Below are 11,812 nucleotides of genomic sequence, written 5' to 3' on the forward strand. Positions count from 1 at the left end.
GCAATGCCTCACTCTGGGGTAGATGTATTAACCTGGAGAAGGCATAAGGAAGTGATAAACCAGTGATAAAGCAGTATTAAGTGCAAGGTGATAATGCACCAGCCAATCAGCTCCTAACTGTTCATTTACATATGGGAGCTGATTGGCTGGTGTGTTTATCACCTTGCACATATCACTGGTTTATCACTTCCTTATGCCTTCTCCAGGTTAATACATCTGCCCCTCTGTAAGTAATTTTACTTCTCTATATCTGTCACTTGCTATTCGCTTTTATACAGTTGATCCAATTGTTTTTGATTGATATCTCTAGACCAGTTTATTACCTTCAGTATTATTTACTATGTTGCTGCATTTGTGATCTCTATTACCCGCATACTATGTATACACATGGATTGTATTCCATTCGTTAGGCATCTACAGCCGGGTTTCCATGGTGATGGGTTCAGTACACAGTAGCTCCGCCCCCTGTGGATGCAGGGCGCCGGCGCGCCCATGACGTCACTGTGAGTCCCGGAGAGCGGAGGCGGGTGGTTTCACGTGGTGATTTGTAAGCTATTTATATGTTTGTATTCTCAGTTTGCTGTTGGTCTTGATAAAAGGAGTTATTCCTGAAACGTTGACTATAGCTGCTATATATATATATATATATATATATATATATATATATATATATATTATCTCAGCTTGATGAAGGAGCAAGCACCTACATCGGCAGAAAGCTGCCACTTCATTAAAGGAATTGGTAATATATTTTCAATCAACAATTCAGTATGTTAGCAATTTAATTTTGTCTGTTGGTGTCATTTTTTGACCATTGAGCAGTTCATGTACTATGTATTTATCTAGCTATGTGGCCATCAGGTGACTCATGTGATGTGTTATATAAGCATTAATGGCTGTAGATGAATAATAGATATGAACGTTCTGTTTTTTGCATTTGTATCCTGGTAGCTGTGGTGACGGGGAGCACAGTGATGACGCATCGGCTACATGCGTCACGTTACATGCACCGGGAATCGGTCCCGCCAACGGAGCAGCGTTTAGTCACCGGTGTATGGTGGGGTATTTAGGTAAGTGCATTCTGTATTGTCTTTTGATACCTGACGAAAGTGCCACATTAAAGGGCACTGAAACGTTGCCAGACTATAAGTGCAGTGAAGAGTGATTATTTAGACGCAGTAGTGCTGCATATTTGTATATTTGTGTATCTTACCCTCATGCGGGCACCCGGCGCAGTTAAGGAGCATTGAGAGAGAGCCGGACATTGGAATGAATAAATATATATATATATATATATATATATATATATATATATATACACTGCTCAAAAAATAAAGGGAACACTAAAATAACATCTTAGATCTGAATGAATGAAATATTCTTATTAAATACTTTGTTATTTACATAGTTGAATGTGCTGACAACAAAATCACACAAAAATTATCAATGGAAATCAAATTTATTAACCCATGGAGGTCTGGATTTGGAGTCACCCTCAAAATTAAAGTGGAAAAATACACTACAGGCTGATCCAACTTTGATGTAATGTCCTTAAAACAAGTCAAAATGAGGCTCAGTAGTGTGTGTGGCCTCCACGTGCCTGTATGACCTCCCTACAACGCCTGGGCATGCTCCTCATGAGGTGGCAGATGGTCTCCTGAGGGATCTCCTCGCAGACCTGGACTAAAGCATCCGCCAACTCCTGGACAGTATGTGGTGCAACGTGGCATTGGTGGATGGAGCGAGACATGATGTCCCAGATGTGCTCAATTGGTTGTCCATGCGGATAGAGCAGAGTTGCGGACCCGTCCACAATTCCTGCCGAAAGTGGTTTCATCTTTTCATATAAACCAACCTATTGTGGTGCCTGTGGCCACTACTGACTGGGAGGATTCCGAGTTGCTTGATGTGGTCAGGGCTTTGAAGGTTTATGTAGCCAGAACGGCTAGGGTCAGGAAAACAGAGTCTTTGTTTATCCTGTATGCTTCCAACAAGCTTGGTGCTCCTGCTGCAAAGCAGACTATTGCTCGCTGGATCTGTAACACGATTCAGGAGGCTCATTCTGCGGCTGGGTTGCCGCTGCCAAAATCAGTTAAGGCCCATTCCACTAGGAAGGTGGGCGGCTGCCCGAGGGGTCTCGGCATTACAGCTGTGCCGAGCGGCTACTTGGTCAGGTTAGAACACTTTTGCAAAGTTCTACAAGTTTGATACCCTGGCTGAGGAGGACCTTGTGTTTGCTCAATCGGTGCTGCAGAGTCATCCGCACTGTCCCGCCCGTTTGGGAGCTTTGGTATAATCCCAAAGGCTAGTAGCATGACCACCTTCCACGTGAGATATTTCAATTCCACCGTTTTGAGTGGTTCAAACCAATGGGATTTCAGGAAACTCAACACCACGTTAAGATCCCAAGGTGCCACTGGAGGCACAAAAGGGGGCTGAATATGCAGCACTCCCTTTACAAACGTCTGAACATCAGGTAAAGCAGCCAGCTCTTTTTGAAAGAAAATGGATAGGGCCGAAATCTGGACCTTAATGGAACCCAATTTTAGGCCCAAAGTCACTCCTGACTGTAGGAAGTGCAGGAAACGGCCCAGCTGGAATTCCTCCGTAGGGGCATTCCTGGCCTCACACCAAGCAACATATTTTCGCCATATACGGTGATAATGTTGAGCTGTCACGTCCTTCCTAGCCTTTATCAGCGTAGGAATGACCTCATCCGGAATACCCTTCTCTGCTAGGATCCGGTGTTCAACCGCCATGCCGTCAAACGCAGCCGCGGTAAGTCTTGGAACAGACAGGGCCTCTGTTGCAACAAGTCCTGTCTTAGAGGAAGAGGCCATGGGTACTCTGTGAGCATTTCTTGCAGATCTGTATACCAAGTCCTTCTTGGCCAATCCGGAACAATGAGTATTGTTCTCACTCCTCTTTTTCTTATGATTCTCAGCACCTTGGGTATTAAGAGGCAGAGGAGGAAACACATAGACCAGGCCTGGCCAACCTGTGGCTCTCCAGCTGTTGTGAAACTACAAGTCCCATCATGCCTTGCCACAGTTTTGCTATTAGGGAATGCTAAAACTGTGGCAGGGCATGCTGGGAAGTGTAGTTTCACTACATCTGGAGAGCCACAGGTTGGCCAGGCCTGACATAGACTGACTGGAACACCCACGGTGTCACCAGGGCGTCCACAGCTATCGCCTGAGGGTCTCTTGACCTGGCGCAATACCTCTGTATTTTTTTGTTGAGGCGGGATGCCATCATGTCCACTTGTGGCAGTTCCCACCGACTTGCAATCTGCGCGAAGACTTCCTGATGAAGTCCCCACTCTACCGGGTGGAGGTCGTGCCTGGTGAGGAAGTCTGCTTCCCAGTTGTCCACTCCCGGGATGAACACTGCTGACAGTGCGCTTACGTGATTCTCCGCCCAGCGAAGAATTCTTGTGGCTTCCGCCATCGCCACCCTGCTCCTTGTGCCGCCTTGTCGGTTTACATGAGCCACAGTGGTGATGTTGTCTGACTGAATCAGAACCAGTTGGTCGCGAAGAAGGGTCTCCGCTTGACGTAGGGCGTTGTATATGGCCCTTAGTTCCAGGACGTTGATGTGAAGGCAAGTCTCCTGACTTGACCACAGACCTTGGAAATTTCTTCCCTGTGTGACTGCTCCCCACCCTCGGAGGCTTGCATCCGTGGTCACTAGGACCCAGTCCTGGATGCCGAATCTGCGGCCCTCGAGAAGGTGAGCACTCTGCAGCCACCACAGGAGAGACACCCTGGCCCTGGGGGATAGGGTGATTAACCGATGCATCTGAAGATGTGATCCGGACCATTTGTCCAGTAAGTCCCATTGAAAGGTCCTCGCATGGAACCTGCCGAAGGGAATGGCCTCGTATAATGATGCCACCATCTTTCCCAGGACTCGAGTGCAGTGATGCACTGACACCTGTTTTGGTTTTAATAGGTTCCTGACCAGTGTCATGAGTTCCTGAGCTTTCTCCATCGGGAGATAAACCCTTATCTGGTCTGTGTCCAGAATCATGCCCAGGAAAGGCAGACGAGTCGTAGGAACCAACTGCGACTTTGGAATATTTAGAATCCAGCCGTGTTGCCGTAACACCTTCAGAGAAAGTGCTACGCTGTTCAGCAACTGCTCTCTTGATCTCGCTTTTATGAGATCGTCCAAGTATGGGATAATTGTGACCCCTTGCTTCCGCAGGAGTACCATCATTTCCGCCATTACCTTGGTAAATATTCTCGGAGCCGTGGAGAGACCAAACGGCAACGTCTGAAATTGGTAATGACAATCCTGTACCACAAATCTGAGGTACGCCTGATGAGGTGGATAAATGGGGACATGAAGGTATGCATCCTTTATGTCCAGAGACACCAAAACCCCCCCCCCCCCTTCCAGGCTCGCGATTACCGCTCTTGGCGATTCCATCTTGAACCGGAACCTTTTCAGGTACATGTTCAGTGATTTAAAATTCAATATGGGTCTGACCGAACCGTCCGGTTTCGGTACTACAAACATGGTCGAATAATAACCCCTTCCTTGTTGAAGGAGGGGAACCTTGACCACCACCTGTTGAAGATACAATTTGTGAATTGCAGTTAACACTATTTCCCTCTCGTGGGGGGAAGCTGGCAGGGCCGATTTGAGGTATCGGTGAGGGGGCATCTCTTCGAATTCCAGCTTGTATCCCTGAGACACAATATCTATTGCCCAGGGATCCAACTGGGAGTGAACCCACTTGTGGCTGAAATTTCGGAGACGCGCCCCCACCGGGCCTAGCTCCGCCTGTGGAGCCCCAGCGTCATGCGGTGGATTTTGTGGAAGCCGGGGAGGACTTCTGTTCCTGGGAACTAGCTGTGTTGTGCAGCTTCTTTCCTCTACCCCTGCCTCTGGCAATAAAGGACGCACTACGGACTTTCTTGTTTTTCTGTGATCGAAAGGACTGCATTTGGTAATACGGTGCTTTCTTAGGCTGTGAGGAAACATATGGGAAAAAATTTGACTTTCCAGCAGTCGCCGTGGAGACCAGGTCCGAGAGACCCTCCCCAAACAATTCCTCACCCTTGTAAGGTAAAACCTCCATGTGCCTTTTTGAGTCGGCATCACCTGTCCATTGCAGAGTCCACAGGACCCTTCTGGCAGAAATCGACAGAGCATTTATTCTAGAACCCAGTAGGCTAATGTCTCTTTGAGCATCTCTCATATAAAAGGACAGCGTCTTTAATATGCCCCAGGGTCAATAATATAGTATCCTTGTCCAAGGTATCAAGTTCCTCAGATAGGGTGTCCGTCCATGCTACTACAGCACTACACACCCAGGACGACGCGATTGCCGGCCTAAGTAAGGAACCTGAATGTGTATAAATGGACTTCAGGGTACCCTCCTGTTTTCTATCCGCAGCATCTTTGAGGGTAGCCGTATCCTGTGACGGCAGGGCTACCTTCTTGGATAAGCGTGTTAAAGCTTTGTCCACCCTGGGGGAGGATTCCCAGCGTAACCTGTCCGTTGGCGGGAAAGGATACGCCATAAGAATCCTTTTGGAAACCTGCAGTTTTTTATCTGGAGATTCCCAAGCCTTTTCACATAACTCATTGAGCTCGTGTGAGGGGGGAAAAGTTACCTGCGGCTTCTTTTCCCCATACATATGTACCCTCCTGTCAGGGACTGGGGTTTCCTCTGTGATGTGCAACACATCCTTAATTGCTATAATCATATAACGGATGGATTTAGCCAATTTTGGCTGTAACTTTGCATGATCGTAATCGACACTGGAGTCAGAATCCATGTCGGTATCCGTGTCAACAATTTGGGATAGTGGGCGCTTCTGAGACCCTGTCGGCCTCTGCGACATAGGATCAGGCATGGGTTGGGACCCTGACTGTCCTAAGGTTTCAGCTTTTTCTAACCTTTTATGCAAGGAATTAACATTATCATTTAAAACCTTCCACATATCCATCCAATCAGGTGTCGGCACCGTCGGCGGAGACACCACATTTATTTGCTCCCATTCTGCTTCCACATAGCCTTCCTCATCAGACATGTCGACACAAGCGTACCGACACACCACACACACAGGGAATGCCCTTTTTGAAGACAGTTCCCCCACCAGGCCCTTTGGAAAGACAGAGAAAGTATGCCAGGACACATCCCAGCACTATAACCCAGGAATAACACAGTAACTTAATGTTAACCCAGTAGCTGCTGTATATTGTGTTTTTGCGCCTAATTTATGTGCGCTGCGCCCCCCCCCCCCCCTCTCTTTTTCCCTTTTCTACCGTGATCTGCAGGGGAGAGCCTGGGGAGCTTCTTCTCAGCGGAGCTGTGGAGAAAAAAATGGCGCTGGTGACTGCTGAGGGAGAAGCCCCGCCCCCTCGACGGCAGGCTTCTGTCCCGCTCAAATATGCATTTTCTTGGCGGGGGCTCATACATATATACAGTGCCCAACTGTATATATGTGTACTTTTGCCAAAAGAGGTCCATATGCTGCCCAGGGCGCCCCCCCCTGCACCCTTACAGTAACCGGAGTATGTGAGGTGTGTGGGAGCAATGGCGCACAGCTGCAGTGCTGTGCGTTACCTCAGTGAAGAACGGAGTCTTCTGCCGCCGATTTCGAAGTCTTCTCGCTTCTCATACTCACCCGGCTTCTGTCTTCCGGCTCTGCGAGGGGGACAGCGGCGCGGGTGTGGTTCGTTTTATCGACGGTATCTAGGTCGACAATGTTTAGGTCGACAGGTCTAAAGGTCGACATGAGGAAATCATTTTTTTTTTGTCTCGTTTTCTTCGTAGAGTGACCGGGATCCCAAATTAGTGCACCGCTTCGCTCGCCATGCTTCGGGCATGGTGCCTTCGCTTCGCTCGGCACACTTTACCGTTCCAATCGTAGTCCACGTGGATCGTTAAGTATGAAAAAAATCCAAAAAAAAAAAAAAAAAGTGAAAAACTCATATCGACCTTTAGACCTGTCGACCTAGAAACCCTGTCGACCTAGAAACCCTGTCGACCTAGAAACCCTGTCGACCTAGAAACCCTGTCGACCTAGAAACCCTGTCGACCTAGAAACCCTGTCGACCTAGTGACTGTCGACATATAGTGGTCGACCTAGACACTGTCGATCTTCAGACCGGTTCCCAGCGGCGCGGCTCTGGGATCGGACGACGAGGGTGAGATCCTGTGTACGATCCCTCTGGAGCGAATGGTGTCCAGTAGCCTAAGAAGCAGGACCTATCTTCAGAGAGTAGGGCTGCTTCTCTCCCCTCTGTCCCACGATGCAGGGAGTCTGTTGCCAGCAGAGCTCCCTGAAAATAAAAAAACCTAACAAAATACTTTCTCACAGCAAGCTCAGGATAGCTCACTGAACAGCACCCAGCTCGTCCGGGCACAGTCTCAAACTGAGGTCTGGAGGAGGGACAGAGGGAGGAGCCAGAGCACACCAGAGTCTAAATTCTTTCTTGGGGTGCCCATGTCTCCTGCGGAGCCCGTCTATTCCCCATGGTCCTTACGGAGTCCCCAGCATCCACTAGGACGTTAGAGAAAATAAGATTTTACTCACCGGTAAATCTATTTCTCGTAGTCCGTAGTGGATGCTGGGGACTCCGTAAGGACCATGGGGAATAGACGGGCTCCGCAGGAGACTGGGCACTCTAAAGAAAGATTTAGTACTACCTGGTGTGCACTGGCTCCTCCCTCTATGCCCCTCCTCCAGACCTCAGTTAAGGAAACTGTGCCCGGAAGAGCGGACAGTACAAGGAAAGGATTTTTGGAATCCAGGGTAAGACTCATACCAGCCACACCGTACAACTTGTGATAACATACCCAGTTAACAGTATGAACAACAAACAAGCATCACTCAACTGATGCCACATAACATAACCCTTTAGTAAGCAATAACTATATACACGTATTGCAGAAAGTCCGCACTTGGGACGGGCTGGGGACTCCGTAAGGACCATGGGGATTATACCAAAGCTCCCAAACAGGCAGGAGAGTGCGGATGACTCTGCAGCACCGAATGGGCAAACACAAGGTCCTCCTCAGCCAGGGTATCAAACTTGTAGAATTTTGCAAATGTGTTTGAACCCGACCAAGTAGCAGCTCAGCAAAGCTGTAATGCTGAGACCCCTCGGGCAGCCGCCCAAGACGAGCCCACCTTTCTTGTGGAATGGGCTTTCACTGATTTTGGATGCGGCAATGCAGCCGCAGAATGAGCCTGCTGAATCGTGCCACAGATCCAGCGAGCAATAGTTTGCTTTGAAGCGGGAGCACCCAGCTTGTTGGATGCATACAGGACAAACAGCAAGTCAGTCTTCCTGACTCCAGCCGTTCTGGTCACATAAATCTTCAAAGCCCGGACTACATCAAGCAACTTGGACTTCTCCAAGTCACAAGTAGCCGCAGGCACCACAATAGGTTGGTTCAAATGAAAGGATACCACCTTTGGCAGAAATTGCGGACGAGTCCGCAATTCTGCCCTATCCATATGGAAAATCAGATAGGGGCTTTTACATGACAAAGCCGCCAATTCTGACACACGCCTAGCTGAAGCTAAGGCCAACAGCATGACCACTTTCCACGTGAGATACTTTAGCTCCACCGTCTTAAGTGGCTCAAACCAGTGGGATTTCAGGAAACTCAACACCACGTTAAGATCCCAAGATGCCACTGGTGGCACAAAAGAGGGCTGAATATGCGGCACTCCCTTAACAAACGTCTGAACCTCAAGTAGTGAAGCCAGTTCTTTTTGAAAGAAAATGGATAGGGCCGAAATCTGGACCTTTATGGACCCTAATTTTAAGCCCATAGTCACTCCTGACTGTAGGAAGTGCAGGAATCGACCCAGCTGGCCTTCCTGGCCTCACACCAAGCAACATATTTCGCCATATACGGTGATAATGCTTTGCTGTCACGTCCTTCCTAGCCTTTATCAGCATAGGAATAACTTCATCCGGTATGCCTTTTACCGCTAGGATCCGGCGTTCAACCGCCATGCCGTTAAACGCAGCCGCGGTAAGTCTTGGAACAGACAGGGCCCTTGTTGCAACAGGTCCTGTCTGAGAGGCAGAGGCCACGGGTCCTCTGTGAGCATTTCTTGCAATTCCGGGTACCAAGTCCTTCTTGGCCAATCCGGGACAATGAGTATTGTTCGCACTCCTCTTTTTCTTACAATTCTCAGCACCTTTGGTATGAGAGGAAGAGGGGGAAACACATAGACCGACTGGAACACCCACGGTGTGACTAGTGCGTCCACAGCTATCGCCTGAGAGTCCCTTGACCTGGCGCAATACCTTTTTAGCTCTTTGTTGAGACGGGACGCCATCATGTCCACCTGTGGCAGTTCCCATCGATTTGCAATCTGCGTGAAGACTTCTTGATGAAGTCCCCACTCTCCCGGTTGGAGGTCGTGCCTGCTGAGGAAGTCTGCTTCCCAGTTGTCCACTCCCGGAATGAACACTGCTGACAGCGCTAGTACGTGATTCTCCGCCCAACGAAGAATCCTGGTGGCTTCTGCCATTGCCACCCTGCTTCTTGTGCCGCCCTGGCGGTTTACATGGGCCACTGCAGTGATGTTGTCTGACTGAATCAGCACTGGTTGGTTTCGAAGCAGAGGCTCCGCTTGACTCAGGGCGTTGTATATGGCCCTTAGTTCCAGGATATTGATGTGCAGACAAGTCTCCTGACTTGACCACAGCCCCTGGAAGTTTCTTCCCTGAGTGACTGCCCCCCATCCTCGGAGACTTGCATCCGTGGTCACCAGGACCCAGTCCTGTATGCCGAACCTGCGGCCCTCGAGGAGGTGAGCACTTTGCAGCCACCACAGAAGAGACACCCTGGCCCTGGGGGACAGGGTGATCAGCCGATGCATCTGAAGATGCGATCCGGACCACTTGTCCAACAGATCCCACTGAAAGATCCTCGCATGGAACCTGCCGAAGGGAATGGCTTCGTATGACGCCACCATCTTTCCCAGGACTCGCGTGCAGTGATGCACCGATACCAGTTTTGGTTTTAGGAGGTCTCTGACCAGAGTCACGAGCTCCTGAGCCTTCTCCTCCGGGAGAAACACCTTTTTCTGGTTTGTGTCCAGAATCATGCCCAGGAAGGGCAGACGCGTCGTAGGAATCAGCTGCGACTTTGGAATATTCAGAATCCAGCTGTGCTGTCGCAACACTTCCTGAGAGTGTGCTACGCTGATCAGCAACCGCTCCCTGGACCTCGCCTTTATGAGGAGATCGTCCAAGTATGGGATAATTGTAACCCCTTGCTTCCGAAGGAGCACCATCATTTCCGCCATCACCTTGGTAAATATTCTCGGTGCCGTGGACAGGCCAAACGGCAACGTCTGGAATTGGTAATGACAGTCCTGTGTACCACAAATCTGAGGTACTCCTGATGAGGTGGATAAATGGGGACATGCAAGTACGCATCATTGATGTCCAGAGACACCATAAAATCCCCTTCCTCCAGGCTTGCAATGACCGCTCTGAGCGATTCCATCTTGAACTTGAATTTCTTCAGATAAATATTCAGGGATTTTAAATTCAAAATGGGTCTGACCGAACCGTCCGGTTTCGGTACCACAAACATGGTGGAATAGTAACCCCTTTCCTGTTGGAGGGGAACATTCATTACCACCTGCTGGAGATATAGCTTGTGAATTGCTGCCAACACTACCTCCCTTTCCATGGGGGAAGCTGGCAAGGCCGATTTTAGGTAACGGTGAGGGGGCGTCACCTCGAATTCCAGCTTGTATCCCTGAGACACAATTTGTATAGCCCAAGGATCCACCCATGAGCGAACCCACTGGTGGCTGAAATTTCGGAGACGCGCCCCAACCGCTCCTGGCTCCGCCTGTGGAGCCCCAGCGTCATGCGGTGGATTTAGTGGAAGCCGGGGAGGACTTTTGTTCCTGGGAACTAGCTGCATGGTGCAGCTTTTTTCCTCTACCCCTGCCTCTGGCAAAAAAGGATGCACCTCTGACTTTCTTGCTTTTTTGTGAACGAAAGGACTGCATTTGGTAATACGGTGCTTTCTTTGGCTGTGAGGGAATATATGGCAAGAAATTTGACTTCCCAGCCGTAGCTGTGGAAACTAGGTCCGAGAGACCGTCCCCAAACAATTCCTCACCCTTATAAGGTAACATCTCCATGTGTCTTTTAGAGTCGGCATCACCTGTCCATTGCCGAGTCCATAGGACCCTTCTGGCAGAAATCGACATTGCGTTTATTCTAGAGCCCAGCAGGCAAATGTTCCTCTGGGCATCCCGCATATATAGGACAGCGTCTTTGATATGCCCTAGGGTCAGTAAAATAGTCTCCCTGTCCAGGGTATCTATCTCCTCAGACAGAGTATCTGTCCATGCTGCTACAGCACTACACATCCAGGCCGAAGCAATAGCTGGCCTCAGAAGAGTACCAGAATGTGCATAAACAGACTTCAGGATACCTTCCTGCTTCCTATCCGCAGGATCCTTTAGGGCGGCCGTATCCTGCGACGGCAGGGCCACCTTCTTAGATAAGCGTGTCAACGCTTTGTCTACCCTAGGGGAGGATTCCCAGCGTAACCTATCCGTTGGCGGGAAAGGATACGCCATAAGTAATCTTTTGGAAATCAGCACTTTCCTATCGGGGGAATCCCACGCTTTTTCACATAACTCATTTAATTCATGTGAAGGGGGAAAAGTCACTTCTTGCTTTTTCTCCCCAAACATATAAACCCTCTTGTCAGGGACAGGGTTTTCCTCCGATATGTGCAACACATCCTTCATTGCTATAATCATGTATCGGATGGCTTTAGTCATTTTAGGCTGCA

Source organism: Pseudophryne corroboree, chromosome 11 (genome assembly GCF_028390025.1).
Source record: "Pseudophryne corroboree isolate aPseCor3 chromosome 11, aPseCor3.hap2, whole genome shotgun sequence".
NCBI lineage: Eukaryota > Metazoa > Chordata > Amphibia > Anura > Myobatrachidae > Pseudophryne > Pseudophryne corroboree.